The sequence below is a fragment of the Gorilla gorilla genome, chromosome Y (genome assembly GCF_029281585.2).
Source record: "Gorilla gorilla gorilla isolate KB3781 chromosome Y, NHGRI_mGorGor1-v2.1_pri, whole genome shotgun sequence".
Lineage (NCBI taxonomy): Eukaryota > Metazoa > Chordata > Mammalia > Primates > Hominidae > Gorilla > Gorilla gorilla.
Window position 1 is genome coordinate 54,728,619 of NC_073248.2, and position 24,039 is coordinate 54,752,657.

Here is a 24,039-nt window from a genome sequence, read left to right on the forward strand (position 1 = left end):
TTATATACGTCATATAACATATATGGAGAAATTTGATATTTTATATACAGTATATAATATACATGTAGTGTACTTTCATATTTCATGTATAGTATTAAATACATATTAGGTGAAATTTGATATTTTATGTACAATATATAATATATATTTGGTGAAATTTGATATATTACAGACAGTATGTAATATATATTTGGTGAAATTTGATATTTTTTGTACAGTATATAATATATATTTAGTGTTCTTTCATACTTTCTGTACAGTATATAATACATATTTTGTGTAATTTGATATTTTATGTACAGTATATTATATATTTTTTGAAGTTTGATATTTTATGTACAGTATAAACTATATATTTGGTGAAATGTGATATTTCATGTACAGTGTATAATATATATGTAGTGTACTTTCATGTTTTATGTATAGTATATAATACATATTTGGTGAAATTTTATATTTTATGTACAGTATATAATATATATTTGGTGAAATTTGATATTTTATGTACAGTATTTAATACATATTTGGTGAAATTTGATATTTTATGTACAGTATATAATATATATTTAGTGTTCTTTCATACTTTATGTACAGTACATAATACATAGTTTGTGAAATTTGATATTTTATGTACAGTATATAATGTATATTTGGTGAAATTTGATATTAAACATACAGAATGTAATATATATTTGTTGAAATTTGATATTTTATTTACAGTATATAATATATATTTAGTGTTCTTTCATACCTTATGTACAGTATATAATACATATGTTGTGTAATTTGATATTTTCTTTACAGTATATTATATATATTTTTTGAAGTTTGATATTTTATGTACATTATAAACTATATATTTTGTGAAATGTGATATTTCGTGTACAGTATATAATATATATGTAGTGTACTGTCATATTTTATGTATAGTATATAATAAATATTTGGTGAAATTTGATATTTTATGTACAGTATATAATATATATTTGGTGAAATTTGATATTTTATGTACAGTATATAATATATATTTGTTGAAATTTATATTTTATGTACAGTATATAATATATATTTAGTGTTCTTTCATACTTTATGTACAGTATATAATACATAGTTTGTGAAATTTGATATTTTATGTATGTTATATAATATCTATGGTGAAATTTGATATCTTATGTACAGTATATGATATATATGTAGTGTACTTTCATATTTTATGTATAGTATATAATACATATTTGGTGATATTTGATATTTTATGTACAGTATATAATATATATTTGGTGAAATTTGATATTTTACATAAAGTATGTAATACATATTTGGTGAAATTTGATATTTTATGTACAGTATATAATATATATTTAGTGTTCTTTCAGACTTTATGTACAGTATATAATACATATTTTGTGTAATTTGATATTTTATGTACATTATATTATATATTTTTTGAATTTTGATATTTTATGTACAGTATAAACTATATATTTGGTGAAATGTGATATTTCGTGTACAGTATATAATATATAAGTAGTGTACTTTCATATTTTATGTATAGTATATAATACTTATTTGGTGAAATTTGATATTTTATGTACAGTACATAATATATATCTGGTGAAATTTGATATTTTATGTACCGTATGTAATATATATTTGTTGAAATTTATATTTTATGTACAGTATATAATGCATATTTAGTGTTCTTTCATAATTTATGTACAGTATATAATACATAGTTTGTGAAATTTGATATTTTATGTACAGTATATAATATATATTTAGTGTTCTTTCATACTTTCTGTACAGTATATAATACATATTTTGTGTAATTTTATATTTTATGTACAGTGTATTATATATTTTTTGAAGTTTGATATTTTATGTACAGTATATACTATATATTTGGTGAAATGTGATATTTCGTGTACAGTATATAATATATATGTAGTGTACTGTCATATTTTATGTATAGTATATAATACATATTTGGTGAAATTTGATATTTTATGTACAGTATATAATATATATTTGGTGAAATTTGATATTTTATGTACAGTATGTAATATATATTTGTTGAAATTTATATTTTATGTACAGTATATAATATATATTTAGTGTTCTTTCATACTTTATGTACAGTATATAATACATAATTTGTGAAATTTGATATTTTATGTATGTTATATAATATCTATGGTGAAATTTGATATCTTATGTACAGTATATAATATATATGTAGTGTACTTTCATATTTTATGTATAGTATATAATACATATTTGGTGATATTTGATATTTTACATAAAGTATGTAATACATATTTGGTGAAATTTGATATTTTATGTACAGTATATAATACATATTTGGTGAAATTTGATATTTTATGTACAGTATATAATATATATTTAGTGTTCTTTCGGACTTTATGTACAGTATATAATACATATTTTGTGTAATTTGATATTTTATGTACAGTATATTATATATTTTTTGAATTTGGTATTTTATGTAGAGTATAAACTATATATTTGGTGAAATGTGATATTTCGTGTACAGTATATAATATATAAGTAGTGTACTTTCATATTTTATGTATAGTATATAATACATATTTGGTGAAATTTGATATTTTATGTACAGTATATAATATATATCTGGTGAAATTTGATATTTTATGTACAGTATGTAATATATATTTGTTGAAATTTATATTTTATGTACAGTATATAATGCATATTTAGTGTTCTTTCATACTTTATGTACAGTATATAATACATAGTTTGTGAAATTTGATATTTTATGTACAGTATATAATATATATTTAGTGTTCTTTCATACTTTCTGTACAGTATATAATACATATTTTGTGTAATTTGATATTTTATGTACAGTATATTATATATTTTTTGAAGTTTGATATTTTATGTACAGTATAAACTATATTTTTTGTGAAATGTGATATTTCGTGTACAGTATATAATATATATGTAGTGTACTTTCATATTTTATGTATAGTATATAATACATATTTGGTTAAATTAGATATTTAATGTACAGTATATAATACATATTTAGTGTTCTTTCATACTTTATGTACAGTATATAATACATATTTTGTGTAATTTGATATTTTATGTACAGTATATTTTATATTTTTTGAAGTTTGATATTTTATGTACAGTAAAAACTATGTATTTGGTGAACTGTGATATTTCGTGTACAGTATATAATATATATGTAGTGTACTGTCATATTTTATGTATAGTATATAATACATATTTGGTGAAGTTTGATATTTTGTGTATAGTATATAATATATATTTGGTGAAATTTGATATTTTATGTACAGTATGTAATATATATTTGGTGAAATTTGATATTTTATGTACAGTATATAATATATATATAGTGTTCTTTCATACTTTTTGTTCAGAGTATAATACATATTTTGTGAAATTTCATATTTTATATACGTCATATAACATATATGGAGAAATTTGATATTTTATATACAGTATATAATATACATGTAGCGTACTTTCATATTTCATGTATAGTATTTAATACATATTAGGTGAAATTTGATATTTTATGTACAGTATATAATATATATTTGGTGAAATTTGATATTTTACAGACAGTATGTAATATATATTTGGTGAAATTTGATATTTTTTGTACAGTATATAATATATATTTAGTGTTCTTTCATACTTTCTGTACAGTATATAATACATATTTTGTGTAATTTGATATTTTATGTACAGTATATTATATATTTTTTGAAGTTTGATATTTTATGTACAGTATAAACTATATATTTGGTGAAATGTGATATTTCATGTACAGTGTATAATATATATGTAGTGTACTTTCATGTTTTATGTATAGTATATAATACATATTTGGTTAAATTTTATATTTTATGTACAGTATATAATATATATTTGGTGAAATTTGATATTTTATGTACAGTATTTAATACATATTTGGTGAAATTTGATATTTTATGTACAGTATATAATATATATTTAGTGTTCTTTCATACTTTATGTACAGTACATAATACATAGTTTGTGAAATTTGATATTTTATGTACAGTATATAATGAATATTTAGTGAAATTTGATATTAAACATACAGAATGTAATATATATTTGTTGAAATTTGATATTTTATTTACAGTATATTATATATATTTAGTGTTCTTTCATACTTTATGTACAGTATATAATACATATGTTGTGTAATTTTATATTTTATGTACAGTGTATTATATAATTCTTGAAGTTTGATATTTTATGTACAGTATATACTATATATTTGGTGAAATGTGATATTTCGTGTACAGTATATAATATATATGTAGTGTACTGTCATATTTTATATATAGTATATAATACATATTTGGTGAAATTTGATATTTTATGTACAGTATGTAATATATATTTGTTGAAATTTATATTTTATGTACAGTATATAATATATATTTAGTGTTCTTTCATTCTTGATGTACAGTATATAATACATAGTTTGTGAAATTTGATATTTTATGTATGTTATAATATATAGATGGTGAAATTTGATATTTTATGTACAGTATATAATATATATGTAGTGTACTTTCATATTTTATGTATAGTATATAATACATATTTGGTGATATTTGATATTTTATGTACAGTATATAATATATATTTGGTGAAATTTGATATTTTACATAAAGTATGTAATACATATTTGGTGAAATTTGATATTTTATGTACAGTATATAATATATATTTAGTGTTCTTTCAGACTTTATGTACAGTATATAATACATGTTTTGTGTAATTTGATATTTTATGTACAGTATATTATATATTTTTTGAATTTTGATATTTTATGTACAGTATAAACTATATATTTGGTGAAATGTGATATTTCATGTACAGTATATAATATATAAGCAGTGTACTTTCATATTTTATGTATAGTATATAATACATATTTGGTGAAATTTGATATTTTATGTACAGTATATAATATATATTTGGTGAAATTTGATATTTTATGTACAGTATGTAATATATATTTGTTGAAATTTATATTTTATGTACAGTATATAATGCATATTTAGTGTTCTTTCATACTTTATGTACAGTATATTATACATAGTTTGTGAAATTTGATATTTTATGTACGTTATATAATATATATGGTGAAATTTGATATTTTATGTACAGTATATAATATATATCTAGTGTACTTTCATATTTTATGTATAGTATATAATACATATTTGGTGAAATTTGATATTTTATGTACAGTATATAATATGTATTTGGTGAAATTTGATGTATTACATACAGTATGTAATATATATTTGGTGAAATTTGATATTTTATGTACAGTATATAATATATATTTAGTGTTCTTTCATACTTTATGTACAGCATATAATACATATTTTATGTAATTTGATATTTTATGTACCTTACATAACATATATGGTGAAATTTGATATCTTATGTACAGTATGTAATATATATGTAGTGTACTTTCATATTTTATGTATAGTATATAATACATATTTGGTTAAATTAGATATTTAATGCACAGTATATAATACATATTTAGTGTTCTTTAATACTTTATGTAAAGTATATAATACATATTTTGTGTAATTTGATATTTTATGTACAGTATATTTTATATTTTTTGAAGTTTGATATTTTATGTACAGTAAAAACTATGTATTTGGTGAACTGTGATATTTCGTGTACAGTATATAATATATATGTAGTGTACTGTCATATTTTATGTATAGTATATAATACATATTTGGTGAAGTTTGATATTTTGTGTACAGTATATAATATACATTTGGTGAAATTTGATATTTTATGTACAGTATGTAATATATATTTGGTGAAATTTGATATTTTATGTACAGTATATAATATATATATAGTGTTCTTTCATACTTTTTGTACAGAGTATAATACATATTTTGTGAAATTTCATATTTTATGTATGTCATATAACATATATGGAAAAATTTGATATTTTTTATACAGTATATAATATACATGTAGTGTACTTTCATATTTCATGTATAGTATTTAATACATATTAGGTGAAATTTGATATTTTATGTACAGTATATAATATATATTTGGTGAAATTTGATATTTTATGTACAGTATGTAATATATATTTGTTGAAATTTATATTTTATGTACAGTATATAATGCATATTTAGTGTTCTTTCATAATTTATGTACAGTATATAATACATAATTTGTGAAATTTGATATTTTATGTACAGTATATAATATATATTTAGTGTTCTTTCATACTTTCTGTACAGTATATAATACATATTTTGTGTAATTTTATATTTTATGTACAGTGTATTATATATTTTTTGACGTTTGATATTTTATGTACAGTATATACTATATATTTGGTGAAATGTGATATTTCGTGTACAGTATATAATATATATGTAGTGTACTGTCATATTTTATGTATAGTATATAATACATATTTGGTGAAATTTGATATTTTATGTACAGTATATAATATATATTTGGTGAAATTTGATATTTTATGTACAGTATGTAATATATATTTGTTGAAATTTATATTTTATGTACAGTATATAATATATATTTAGTGTTCTTTCATACTTTATGTACAGTATATAATACATAGTTTGTGAAATTTGATATTTTATGTATGTTATATAATATCTATGGTGAAATTTGATATCTTATGTACAGTATATAATATATATGTAGTGTAGTTTCATATTTTATGTATAGTATATAATACATATTTGGTGATATTTGATATTTTATGTACAGTATATAATATATATTTGGTGAAATTTGATATTTTACATAAAGTATGTAATACATATTTTGTGAAATTTGAAATTTTATGTACAGTATATAATATGTATTTAGTGTTCTTTCAGACTTTATGTACAGTATATAATACATATTTTGTGTAATTTGATATTTTATGTACAGTATATTATATATTTTCTGAATTTTGATATTTTATGTACAGTATAAACTATATATTTGGTGAAATGTGATATTTCGTGTACAGTATATAATATATAAGTAGTGTACTTTCATATTTTATGTATAGTATATAATACATATTTGGTGAAATTTGGTATTTTATGTACAGTATATAATATATATCTGGTGAAATTTGATATTTTATGTACAGTATGTAATATATATTTGTTGAAATTTATATTTTATGTACAGTATATAATGCATATTTAGTGTTCTTTCATACTTTATGTACAGTATATAATACATAGTTTGTGAAATTTGATATTTTATGTACAGTATATAATATATATTTAGTGTTCTTTCATACTTTCTGTACAGTATATAATACATATTTTGTGTAATTTGATATTTTATGTACAGTATATTATATATTTTTTGAAGTTTGATATTTTATGTACAGTATAAACTATATATTTTGTGAAATGTGATATTTCGTGTACAGTATATAATATATATGTAGTGTACTTTCATATTTTATGTATAGTATATAATACATATTTGGTTAAATTAGATATTTAATGTACAGTATATAATACATATTTAGTGTTCTTTCATACTTTATGTACAGTATATAATACATATTTTGTGTAATTTGATATTTTATGTACAGTATATTTTATATTTTTTGAAGTTTGATATTTTATGTACAGTAAAAACTATGTATTTGGTGAACTGTGATATTTCATGTACAGTGTATAATATATATGTAGTGTACTTTCATGTTTTATGTATAGTATATAATACATATTTGGTGAAATTTTATATTTTATGTACAGTATATAATATATATTTGGTGAAATTTGATATTTTATGTACAGTATTTAATACATATTTGGTGAAATTTGATATTTTCTGTACAGTATATAATATATATTTAGTGTTCTTTCATACTTTATGTACAGTACATAATACATAGTTTGTGAAATTTGATATTTTATGTACAGTATATAATGAATATTTGGTGAAATTTGATATTAAACATACAGAATGTAATATATATTTGTTGAAATTTGATATTTTATTTACAGTATATAATATATATTTAGTGTTCTTTCATACTTTATGTACAGTATATAATACATATGTTGTGTAATTTTATATTTTATGTACAGTGTATTATATATTTCTTGAAGTTTGATATTTTATGTACAGTATATACTATATATTTGGTGAAATGTGATATTTCGTGTACAGTATATAATATATATGTAGTGTACTGTCATATTTTATATATAGTATATAATACATATTTGGTGAAATTTGATATTTTATGTACAGTATGTAATATATATTTGTTGAAATTTATATTTTATGTACAGTATATAATATATATTTAGTGTTCTTTCATTCTTGATGTACAGTATATAATACATAGTTTGTGAAATTTTATATTTTATGTATGTTATATTATATAGATGGTGAAATTTGATATTTTATGTACAGTATATAATATATATGTAGTGTACTTTCATATTTTATGTATAGTATATAATACATATTTGGTGATATTTGATATTTTATGTACAGTATATAATATATATTTGGTGAAATTTGATATTTTACATAAAGTATGTAATACATATTTGGTGAAATTTGATATTTTATGTACTGTATATAATATATATTTAGTGTTCTTTCAGACTTTATGTACAGTATATAATACATGTTTTGTGTAATTTGATATTTTATGTACAGTATATTATATATTTTTTGAATTTTGATATTTTATGTACAGTATAAACTATATATTTGGTGAAATGTGATATTTCATGTACAGTATATAATATATAAGCAGTGTACTTTCATATTTTATGTATAGTATATAATACATATTTGGTGAAATTTGATATTTTATGTACAGTATATAATATATATTTGGTGAAATTTGATATTTTATGTACAGTATGTAATATATATTTGTTGAAATTTATATTTTATGTACAGTATATAATGCATATTTAGTGTTCTTTCATACTTTATGTACAGTATATTATACATAGTTTGTGAAATTTGATATTTTATGTACGTTATATAATATATATGGTGAAATTTGATATTTTATGTACAGTATATAATATATATCTAGTGTACTTTCATATTTTATGTATAGTATATAATACATATTTGGTGAAATTTGATATTTTATGTACAGTATATAATATGTATTTGGTGAAATTTGATGTATTACATACAGTATGTAATATATATTTGGTGAAATTTGATATTTTATGTACAGTATATAATATATATTTAGTGTTCTTTCATACTTTATGTACAGCATATAATACATATTTTGTGTAATTTGATATTTTATGTACCTTACATAACATATATGGTGAAATTTGATATCTTATGTACAGTATGTAATATATATGTAGTGTACTTTCATATTTTATGTATAGTATATAATACATATTTGGTTAAATTAGATATTTAATGCACAGTATATAATACATATTTAGTGTTCTTTAATACTTTATGTAAAGTATATAATACATATTTTGTGTAATTTGATATTTTATGTACAGTATATTTTATATTTTTTGAAGTTTGATATTTTATGTACAGTAAAAACTATGTATTTGGTGAACTGTGATATTTCGTGTACAGTATATAATATATATGTAGTGTACTGTCATATTTTATGTATAGTATATAATACATATTTGGTGAAGTTTGATATTTTGTGTACAGTATATAATATACATTTGGTGAAATTTGATATTTTATGTACAGTATGTAATATATATTTGGTGAAATTTGATATTTTATGTACAGTATATAATATATATATAGTGTTCTTTCATACTTTTTGTACAGAGTATAATACATATTTTGTGAAATTTCATATTTTATGTATGTCATATAACATATATGGAAAAATTTGATATTTTTTATACAGTATATAATATACATGTAGTGTACTTTCATATTTCATGTATAGTATTTAATACATATTAGGTGAAATTTGATATTTTATGTACAGTATATAATATATATTTGGTGAAATTTGATATTTTATGTACAGTATGTAATATATATTTGTTGAAATTTATATTTTATGTACAGTATATAATGCATATTTAGTGTTCTTTCATAATTTATGTACAGTATATAATACATAATTTGTGAAATTTGATATTTTATGTACAGTATATAATATATATTTAGTGTTCTTTCATACTTTCTGTACAGTATATAATACATATTTTGTGTAATTTTATATTTTATGTACAGTGTATTATATATTTTTTGACGTTTGATATTTTATGTACAGTATATACTATATATTTGGTGAAATGTGATATTTCGTGTACAGTATATAATATATATGTAGTGTACTGTCATATTTTATGTATAGTATATAATACATATTTGGTGAAATTTGATATTTTATGTACAGTATATAATATATATTTGGTGAAATTTGATATTTTATGTACAGTATGTAATATATATTTGTTGAAATTTATATTTTATGTACAGTATATAATATATATTTAGTGTTCTTTCATACTTTATGTACAGTATATAATACATAGTTTGTGAAATTTGATATTTTATGTATGTTATATAATATCTATGGTGAAATTTGATATCTTATGTACAGTATATAATATATATGTAGTGTAGTTTCATATTTTATGTATAGTATATAATACATATTTGGTGATATTTGATATTTTATGTACAGTATATAATATATATTTGGTGAAATTTGATATTTTACATAAAGTATGTAATACATATTTTGTGAAATTTGAAATTTTATGTACAGTATATAATATGTATTTAGTGTTCTTTCAGACTTTATGTACAGTATATAATACATATTTTGTGTAATTTGATATTTTATGTACAGTATATTATATATTTTCTGAATTTTGATATTTTATGTACAGTATAAACTATATATTTGGTGAAATGTGATATTTCGTGTACAGTATATAATATATAAGTAGTGTACTTTCATATTTTATGTATAGTATATAATACATATTTGGTGAAATTTGGTATTTTATGTACAGTATATAATATATATCTGGTGAAATTTGATATTTTATGTACAGTATGTAATATATATTTGTTGAAATTTATATTTTATGTACAGTATATAATGCATATTTAGTGTTCTTTCATACTTTATGTACAGTATATAATACATAGTTTGTGAAATTTGATATTTTATGTACAGTATATAATATATATTTAGTGTTCTTTCATACTTTCTGTACAGTATATAATACATATTTTGTGTAATTTGATATTTTATGTACAGTATATTATATATTTTTTGAAGTTTGATATTTTATGTACAGTATAAACTATATATTTTGTGAAATGTGATATTTCGTGTACAGTATATAATATATATGTAGTGTACTTTCATATTTTATGTATAGTATATAATACATATTTGGTTAAATTAGATATTTAATGTACAGTATATAATACATATTTAGTGTTCTTTCATACTTTATGTACAGTATATAATACATATTTTGTGTAATTTGATATTTTATGTACAGTATATTTTATATTTTTTGAAGTTTGATATTTTATGTACAGTAAAAACTATGTATTTGGTGAACTGTGATATTTCATGTACAGTGTATAATATATATGTAGTGTACTTTCATGTTTTATGTATAGTATATAATACATATTTGGTGAAATTTTATATTTTATGTACAGTATATAATATATATTTGGTGAAATTTGATATTTTATGTACAGTATTTAATACATATTTGGTGAAATTTGATATTTTCTGTACAGTATATAATATATATTTAGTGTTCTTTCATACTTTATGTACAGTACATAATACATAGTTTGTGAAATTTGATATTTTATGTACAGTATATAATGAATATTTGGTGAAATTTGATATTAAACATACAGAATGTAATATATATTTGTTGAAATTTGATATTTTATTTACAGTATATAATATATATTTAGTGTTCTTTCATACTTTATGTACAGTATATAATACATATGTTGTGTAATTTTATATTTTATGTACAGTGTATTATATATTTCTTGAAGTTTGATATTTTATGTACAGTATATACTATATATTTGGTGAAATGTGATATTTCGTGTACAGTATATAATATATATGTAGTGTACTGTCATATTTTATATATAGTATATAATACATATTTGGTGAAATTTGATATTTTATGTACAGTATGTAATATATATTTGTTGAAATTTATATTTTATGTACAGTATATAATATATATTTAGTGTTCTTTCATTCTTGATGTACAGTATATAATACATAGTTTGTGAAATTTTATATTTTATGTATGTTATATTATATAGATGGTGAAATTTGATATTTTATGTACAGTATATAATATATATGTAGTGTACTTTCATATTTTATGTATAGTATATAATACATATTTGGTGATATTTGATATTTTATGTACAGTATATAATATATATTTGGTGAAATTTGATATTTTACATAAAGTATGTAATACATATTTGGTGAAATTTGATATTTTATGTACTGTATATAATATATATTTAGTGTTCTTTCAGACTTTATGTACAGTATATAATACATGTTTTGTGTAATTTGATATTTTATGTACAGTATATTATATATTTTTTGAATTTTGATATTTTATGTACAGTATAAACTATATATTTGGTGAAATGTGATATTTCATGTACAGTATATAATATATAAGCAGTGTACTTTCATATTTTATGTATAGTATATAATACATATTTGGTGAAATTTGATATTTTATGTACAGTATATAATATATATTTGGTGAAATTTGATATTTTATGTACAGTATGTAATATATATTTGTTGAAATTTATATTTTATGTACAGTATATAATGCATATTTAGTGTTCTTTCATACTTTATGTACAGTATATTATACATAGTTTGTGAAATTTGATATTTTATGTACGTTATATAATATATATGGTGAAATTTGATATTTTATGTACAGTATATAATATATATCTAGTGTACTTTCATATTTTATGTATAGTATATAATACATATTTGGTGAAATTTGATATTTTATGTACAGTATATAATATGTATTTGGTGAAATTTGATGTATTACATACAGCATGTAATATATATTTGGTGAAATTTGATATTTTATGTACAGTATATAATATATATTTAGTGTTCTTTCATACTTTATGTACAGCATATAATACATATTTTGTGTAATTTGATATTTTATGTACCTTACATAACATATATGGTGAAATTTGATATCTTATGTACAGTATGTAATATATATGTAGTGTACTTTCATATTTTATGTATAGTATATAATACATATTTGGTTAAATTAGATATTTAATGCACAGTATATAATACATATTTAGTGTTCTTTAATACTTTATGTAAAGTATATAATACATATTTTGTGTAATTTGATATTTTATGTACAGTATATTTTATATTTTTTGAAGTTTGATATTTTATGTACAGTAAAAACTATGTATTTGGTGAACTGTGATATTTCGTGTACAGTATATAATATATATGTAGTGTACTGTCATATTTTATGTATAGTATATAATACATATTTGGTGAAGTTTGATATTTTGTGTACAGTATATAATATACATTTGGTGAAATTTGATATTTTATGTACAGTATGTAATATATATTTGGTGAAATTTGATATTTTATGTACAGTATATAATATATATATAGTGTTCTTTCATACTTTTTGTACAGAGTATAATACATATTTTGTGAAATTTCATATTTTATGTATGTCATATAACATATATGGAAAAATTTGATATTTTTTATACAGTATATAATATATATGTAGTGTACTTTCATATTTCATGTATAGTATTTAATACATATTAGGTGAAATTTGATATTTTATGTACAGTATATAATATATATTTGGTGAAATTTGATATTTTATGTACAGTATGTAATATATATTTGTTGAAATTTATATTTTATGTACAGTATATAATGCATATTTAGTGTTCTTTCATAATTTATGTACAGTATATAATACATAGTTTGTGAAATTTGATATTTTATGTACAGTATATAGTATATATTTAGTGTTCTTTCATACTTTCTGTACAGTATATAATACATATTTTGTGTAATTTTATATTTTATGTACAGTGTATTATATATTTTTTGACGTTTGATATTTTATGTACAGTATATACTATATATTTGGTGAAATGTGATATTTCGTGTACAGTATATAATATATATGTAGTGTACTGTCATATTTTATGTATAGTATATAATACATATTTGGTGAAATTTGATATTTTATGTACAGTATATAATATATATTTGGTGAAATTTGATATTTTATGTACAGTATGTAATATATATTTGTTGAAATTTATATTTTATGTACAGTATATAATATATATTTAGTGTTCTTTCATACTTTATGTACAGTATATAATACATAGTTTGTGAAATTTGATATTTTATGTATGTTATATAATATCTATGGTGAAATTTGATATCTTATGTACAGTATATAATATATATGTAGTGTACTTTCATATTTTATGTATAGTATATAATACATATTTGGTGATATTTGATATTTTATGTACAGTATATAATATATATTTGGTGAAATTTGATATTTTACATAAAGTATGTAATACATATTTTGTGAAATTTGAAATTTTATGTACAGTATATAATATGTATTTAGTGTTCTTTCAGACTTTATGTACAGTATATAATACATATTTTGTGTAATTTGATATTTTATGTACAGTATATTATATATTTTCTGAATTTTGATATTTTATGTACAGTATAAACTATATATTTGGTGAAATGTGATATTTCGTGTACAGTATATAATATATAAGTAGTGTACTTTCATATTTTATGTATAGTATATAATACATATTTGGTGAAATTTGGTATTTTATGTACAGTATATAATATATATCTGGTGAAATTTGATATTTTATGTACAGTATGTAATATATATTTGTTGAAATTTATATTTTATGTACAGTATATAATGCATATTTAGTGTAATTTGATATTTTATGTACAGTATATTATATATTTTTTGAAGTTTGATATTTTATGTACAGTATAAACTATATATTTTGTGAAATGTGATATTTCGTGTACAGTATATAATATATATGTAGTGTACTTTCATATTTTATGTATAGTATATAATACATATTTGGTTAAATTAGATATTTAATGTACAGTATATAATACATATTTAGTGTTCTTTCATACTTTATGAACAGTATATAATACATATTTTGTGTAATTTGATATTTTATGTACAGTATATTTTATATTTTTTGAAGTTTGATATTTTATGTACAGTAAAAACTATGTATTTGGTGAACTGTGATATTTCATGTACAGTGTATAATATATATGTAGTGTACTTTCATGTTTTATGTATAGTATATAATACATATTTGGTGAAATTTTATATTTTATGTACAGTATATAATATATATTTGGTGAAATTTGATATTTTATGTACAGTATTTAATACATATTTGGTGAAATTTGATATTTTCTGTACAGTATATAATATATATTTAGTGTTCTTTCATACTTTATGTACAGTACATAATACATAGTTTGTGAAATTTGATATTTTATGTACAGTATATAATGTATATTTGGTGAAATTTGATATTAAACATACAGAATGTAATATATATTTGTTGAAATTTGATATTTTATTTACAGTATATAATATATATTTAGTGTTCTTTCATACTTTATGTACAGTATATAATACATATGTTGTGTAATTTGATATTTTATGTACAGTATATTATATATTTTTTGAAGTTTGATATTTTATGTACAGTATAAACTATATATTTTGTGAAATGTGATATTTCGTGTACAGTATATAATATATATGTAGTGTACTGTCATATTTTATGTATAGTATATAATACATATTTGGTGAAATTTTATATTTTATGTACAGTATATAATATATATTTGGTGAAATTTGATATTTTATGTACAGTATGTAATATATATTTGTTGAAATTTATATTTTATGTACAGTATATAATATATATTTAGTGTTCTTTCATACTTTATGTACAGTATATAATACATAGTTTGTGAAATTTGATATTTTATGTATGTTATATAATATCTATGGTGAAATTTGATATCTTTTGTACAGTATATAATATATATGTAGTGTACTTTCATATTTTATGTATAGTATATAATACATATTTGGTGAAATTTGATATTTTATGTACAGTATATAATATATATCTGGTGAAATTTGATATTTTATGTACAGTATGTAATATATATTTGTTGAAATTTATATTTTATGTACAGTATATAATGCATATTTAGTGTTCTTTCATAATTTATGTACAGTATATAATACATAGTTTGTGAAATTTGATATTTTATGTACAGTATATAATATATATTTAGTGTTCTTTCATACTTTCTGTACAGTATATAATACATATTTTGTGTAATTTTATATTTTATGTACAGTGTATTATATATTTTTTGAAGTTTGATATTTTATGTACAGTATATACTATATATTTGGTGAAATGTGATATTTCGTGTACAGTATATAATATATATGTAGTGTACTGTCATATTTTATGTATAGTATATAATACATATTTGGTGAAATTTGATATTTTATGTACAGTATATAATATATATTTGGTGAAATTTGATATTTTATGTACAGTATGTAATATATATTTGTTGAAATTTATATTTTATGTACAGTATATAATATATATTTAGTGTTCTTTCATACTTTATGTACAGTATATAATACATAGTTTGTGAAATTTGATATTTTATGTATGTTATATAATATCTATGGTGAAATTTGATATCTTATGTACAGTATATAATATATATGTAGTGTACTTTCATATTTTATGTATAGTATATAATACATATTTGGTGATATTTGATATTTTATGTACAGTATATAATATATATTTGGTGAAATTTGATATTTTACATAAAGTATGTAATACATATTTTGTGAAATTTGAAATTTTATGTACAGTATATAATATGTATTTAGTGTTCTTTCAGACTTTATGTACAGTATATAATACATATTTTGTGTAATTTGATATTTTATGTACAGTATATTATATATTTTCTGAATTTTGATATTTTATGTACAGTATAAACTATATATTTGGTGAAATGTGATATTTCGTGTACAGTATATAATATATAAGTAGTGTACTTTCATATTTTATGTATAGTATATAATACATATTTGGTGAAATTTGGTATTTTATGTACAGTATATAATATATATCTGGTGAAATTTGATATTTTATGTACAGTATGTAATATATATTTGTTGAAATTTATATTTTATGTACAGTATATAATGCATATTTAGTGTAATTTGATATTTTATGTACAGTATATTATATATTTTTTGAAGTTTGATATTTTATGTACAGTATAAACTATATATTTTGTGAAATGTGATATTTCGTGTACAGTATATAATATATATGTAGTGTACTTTCATATTTTATGTATAGTATATAATACATATTTGGTTAAATTAGATATTTAATGTACAGTATATAATACATATTTAGTGTTCTTTCATACTTTATGAACAGTATATAATACATATTTTGTGTAATTTGATATTTTATGTACAGTATATTTTATATTTTTTGAAGTTTGATATTTTATGTACAGTAAAAACTATGTATTTGGTGAACTGTGATATTTCATGTACAGTGTATAATATATATGTAGTGTACTTTCATGTTTTATGTATAGTATATAATACATATTTGGTGAAATTTTATATTTTATGTACAGTATATAATATATATTTGGTGAAATTTGATATTTTATGTACAGTATTTAATACATATTTGGTGAAATTTGATATTTTCTGTACAGTATATAATATATATTTAGTGTTCTTTCATACTTTATGTACAGTACATAATACATAGTTTGTGAAATTTGATATTTTATGTACAGTATATAATGTATATTTGGTGAAATTTGATATTAAACATACAGAATGTAATATATATTTGTTGAAATTTGATATTTTATTTACAGTATATAATATATATTTAGTGTTCTTTCATACTTTATGTACAGTATATAATACATATGTTGTGTAATTTGATATTTTATGTACAGTATATTATATATTTTTTGAAGTTTGATATTTTATGTACAGTATAAACTATATATTTTGTGAAATGTGATATTTCGTGTACAGTATATAATATATATGTAGTGTACTGTCATATTTTATGTATAGTATATAATACATATTTGGTGAAATTTTATATTTTATGTACAGTATATAATATATATTTGGTGAAATTTGATATTTTATGTACAGTATGTAATATATATTTGTTGAAATTTATATTTTATGTACAGTATATAATATATATTTAGTGTTCTTTCATACTTTATGTACAGTATATAATACATAGTTTGTGAAATTTGATATTTTATGTATGTTATATAATATCTATGGTGAAATTTGATATCTTTTGTACAGTATATAATATATAAGCAGTGTACTTTCATATTTTATGTATAGTATATAATACATATTTGGTGAAATTTGATATTTTATGTACAGTATATAATATATATTTGGTGAAATTTGATATTTTATGTACAGTATGTAATATATATTTGTTGAAATTTATATTTTATGTACAGTATATAATGCATATTTAGTGTTCTTTCATACTTTATGTACAGTATATTATACATAGTTTTTGAAATTTGATATTTTATGTACGTTATATAATATATATGGTGAAATTTGATATTTTATGTACAGTATATAATATATATCTAGTGTACTTTCATATTTTATGTATAGTATATAATACATATTTGGTGAAATTTGATATTTTATGTACAGTATATAATATGTATTTGGTGAAATTTGATGTATTACATACAGTATGTAATATATATTTGGTGAAATTTGATATTTTATTTACAGTATATAATATATATTTAGTGTTCTTTCATACTTTATGTGCAGCATATAATACATATTTTGTGTAATTTGATATTTTATGTACCTTACATAACATATATGGTGAAATTTGATATCTTATGTACAGTATGTAATATATATGTAGTGTACTTTCATATTTTATGTATAGTATATAATACATATTTGGTTAAATTAGATATTTAATGTACAGTATATAATACATATTTAGTGTTCTTTAATGCTTTATGTAAAGTATATAATACATATTTTTTGTAATTTGATATTTTATGTACAGTATATTTTATATTTTTTGAAGTTTGATATTTTATGTACAGTAAAAACTATGTATTTGGTGAACTGTGATATTTCGTGTACAGTATATAATATATATGTAGTGTACTGTCATATTTTATGTATAGTATATAATACATATTTGGTGAAGTTTGATATTTTGTGTACAGTATATAATATACATTTGGTGAAATTTGATATTTTATGTACAGTATGTAATATATATTTGGTGAAATTTGATATTTTATGTACAGTATATAATATATATATAGTGTTCTTTCATACTTTTTGTACAGAGTATAATACATATTTTGTGAAATTTCATATTTTATGTATGTCATATAACATATATGGAGAAATTTGATATTTTTTATACAGTATATAATATACATGTAGTGTACTTTCATATTTCATGTATAGTATTTAATACATATTAGGTGAAATTTGATATTTTATGTACAGTATATAATATATATTTGGTGAAATTTGATATTTTATGTACAGTATGTAATATATATTTGTTGAAATTTATATTTTATGTACAGTATATAATGCATATTTAGTGTTCTTTCATAATTTATGTACAGTATATAATACATAGTTTGTGAAATTTGATATTTTATGTACAGTATATAATATATATTTAGTGTTCTTTCATACTTTCTGTACAGTATATAATACATATTTTGTGTAATTTGATATTTTATGTTCAGTATATTATATATTTTTTGAAGTTTGATATTTTATGTACAGTATAAACTATATATTTGGTGAAATGTGATATTTCGTGTACAGTATATAATATATATGTAGTGTACTGTCATATTTCATGTATAGTATATAATACATATTTGGTGAAATTTGATATTTTATGTACAGTATATAATATATATTTGGTGAAATTTGATATTTTATGTACAGTATGTAATATATATTTGTTGAAATTTATATTTTATGTACAGTATATAATATATATTTAGTGTTCTTTCATACTTTATGTACAGTATATAATACATAGTTTGTGAAATTTGATATTTTATGTATGTTATATAATATCTATGGTGAAATTTGATATCTTATGTACAGTATATAATATATATGTAGTGTACTTTCATATTTTATGTATAGTATATAATACATATTTGGTGATATTTGATATTTTATGTACAGTATATAATATATATTTGGTGAAATTTGATATTTTACATAAAGTATGTAATACATATTTTGTGAAATTTGAAATTTTATGTACAGTATATAATATGTATTTAGTGTTCTTTCAGACTTTATGTACAGTATATAATACATATTTTGTGTAATTTGATATTTTATGTACAGTATATTATATATTTTCTGAATTTTGATATTTTATGTACAGTATAAACTATATATTTGGTGAAATGTGATATTTCGTGTACAGTATATAATATATAAGTAGTGTACTTTCATATTTTATGTATAGTATATAATACATATTTGGTGAAATTTGGTATTTTATGTACAGTATATAATATATATCTGGTGAAATTTGATATTTTATGTACAGTATGTAATATATATTTGTTGAAATTTATATTTTATGTACAGTATATAATGCATATTTAGTGTAATTTGATATTTTATGTACAGTATATTATATATTTTTTGAAGTTTGATATTTTATGTACAGTATAAACTATATATTTTGTGAAATGTGATATTTCGTGTACAGTATATAATATATATGTAGTGTACTTTCATATTTTATGTATAGTATATAATACATATTTGGTTAAATTAGATATTTAATGTACAGTATATAATACATATTTAGTGTTCTTTCATACTTTATGAACAGTATATAATACATATTTTGTGTAATTTGATATTTTATGTACAGTATATTTTATATTTTTTGAAGTTTGATATTTTATGTACAGTAAAAACTATGTATTTGGTGAACTGTGATATTTCATGTACAGTGTATAATATATATGTAGTGTACTTTCATGTTTTATGTATAGTATATAATACATATTTGGTGAAATTTTATATTTTATGTACAGTATATAATATATATTTGGTGAAATTTGATATTTTATGTACAGTATTTAATACATATTTGGTGAAATTTGATATTTTCTGTACAGTATATAATATATATTTAGTGTTCTTTCATACTTTATGTACAGTACATAATACATAGTTTGTGAAATTTGATATTTTATGTACAGTATATAATGTATATTTGGTGAAATTTGATATTAAACATACAGAATGTAATATATATTTGTTGAAATTTGATATTTTATTTACAGTATATAATATATATTTAGTGTTCTTTCATACTTTATGTACAGTATATAATACATATGTTGTGTAATTTGATATTTTATGTACAGTATATTATATATTTTTTGAAGTTTGATATTTTATGTACAGTATAAACTATATATTTTGTGAAATGTGATATTTCGTGTACAGTATATAATATATATGTAGTGTACTGTCATATTTTATGTATAGTATATAATACATATTTGGTGAAATTTTATATTTTATGTACAGTATATAATATATATTTGGTGAAATTTGATATTTTATGTACAGTATGTAATATATATTTGTTGAAATTTATATTTTATGTACAGTATATAATATATATTTAGTGTTCTTTCATACTTTATGTACAGTATATAATACATAGTTTGTGAAATTTGATATTTTATGTATGTTATATAATATCTATGGTGAAATTTGATATCTTTTGTACAGTATATAATATATAAGCAGTGTACTTTCATATTTTATGTATAGTATATAATACATATTTGGTGAAATTTGATATTTTATGTACAGTATATAATATATATTTGGTGAAATTTGATATTTTATGTACAGTATGTAATATATATTTGTTGAAATTTATATTTTATGTACAGTATATAATGCATATTTAGTGTTCTTTCATACTTTATGTACAGTATATTATACATAGTTTTTGAAATTTGATATTTTATGTACGTTATATAATATATATGGTGAAATTTGATATTTTATGTACAGTATATAATATATATCTAGTGTACTTTCATATTTTATGTATAGTATATAATACATATTTGGTGAAATTTGATATTTTATGTACAGTATATAATATGTATTTGGTGAAATTTGATGTATTACATACAGTATGTAATATATATTTGGTGAAATTTGATATTTTATTTACAGTATATAATATATATTTAGTGTTCTTTCATACTTTATGTGCAGCATATAATACATATTTTGTGTAATTTGATATTTTATGTACCTTACATAACATATATGGTGAAATTTGATATCTTATGTACAGTATGTAATATATATGTAGTGTACTTTCATATTTTATGTATAGTATATAATACATATTTGGTTAAATTAGATATTTAATGTACAGTATATAATACATATTTAGTGTTCTTTAATGCTTTATGTAAAGTATATAATACATATTTTTTGTAATTTGATATTTTATGTACAGTATATTTTATATTTTTTGAAGTTTGATATTTTATGTACAGTAAAAACTATGTATTTGGTGAACTGTGATATTTCGTGTACAGTATATAATATATATGTAGTGTACTGTCATATTTTATGTATAGTATATAATACATATTTGGTGAAGTTTGATATTTTGTGTACAGTATATAATATACATTTGGTGAAATTTGATATTTTATGTACAGTATGTAATATATATTTGGTGAAATTTGATATTTTATGTACAGTATATAATATATATATAGTGTTCTTTCATACTTTTTGTACAGAGTATAATACATATTTTGTGAAATTTCATATTTTATGTATGTCATATAACATATATGGAGAAATTTGATATTTTTTATACAGTATATAATATACATGTAGTGTACTTTCATATTTCATGTATAGTATTTAATACATATTAGGTGAAATTTGATATTTTATGTACAGTATATAATATATATTTGGTGAAATTTGATATTTTATGTACAGTATGTAATATATATTTGTTGAAATTTATATTTTATGTACAGTATATAATGCATATTTAGTGTTCTTTCATAATTTATGTACAGTATATAATACATAGTTTGTGAAATTTGATATTTTATGTACAGTATATAATATATATTTAGTGTTCTTTCATACTTTCTGTACAGTATATAATACATATTTTGTGTAATTTGATATTTTATGTTCAGTATATTATATATTTTTTGAAGTTTGATATTTTATGTACAGTATAAACTATATATTTGGTGAAATGTGATATTTCGTGTACAGTATATAATATATATGTAGTGTACTGTCATATTTCATGTATAGTATATAATACATATTTGGTGAAATTTGATATTTTATGTACAGTATATAATATATATTTGGTGAAATTTGATATTTTATGTACAGTATGTAATATATATTTGTTGAAATTTATATTTTATGTACAGTATATAATATATATTTAGTGTTCTTTCATACTTTATGTACAGTATATAATACATAGTTTGTGAAATTTGATATTTTATGTATGTTATATAATATCTATGGTGAAATTTGATATCTTATGTACAGTATATAATATATATGTAGTGTACTTTCATATTTTATGTATAGTATATAATACATATTT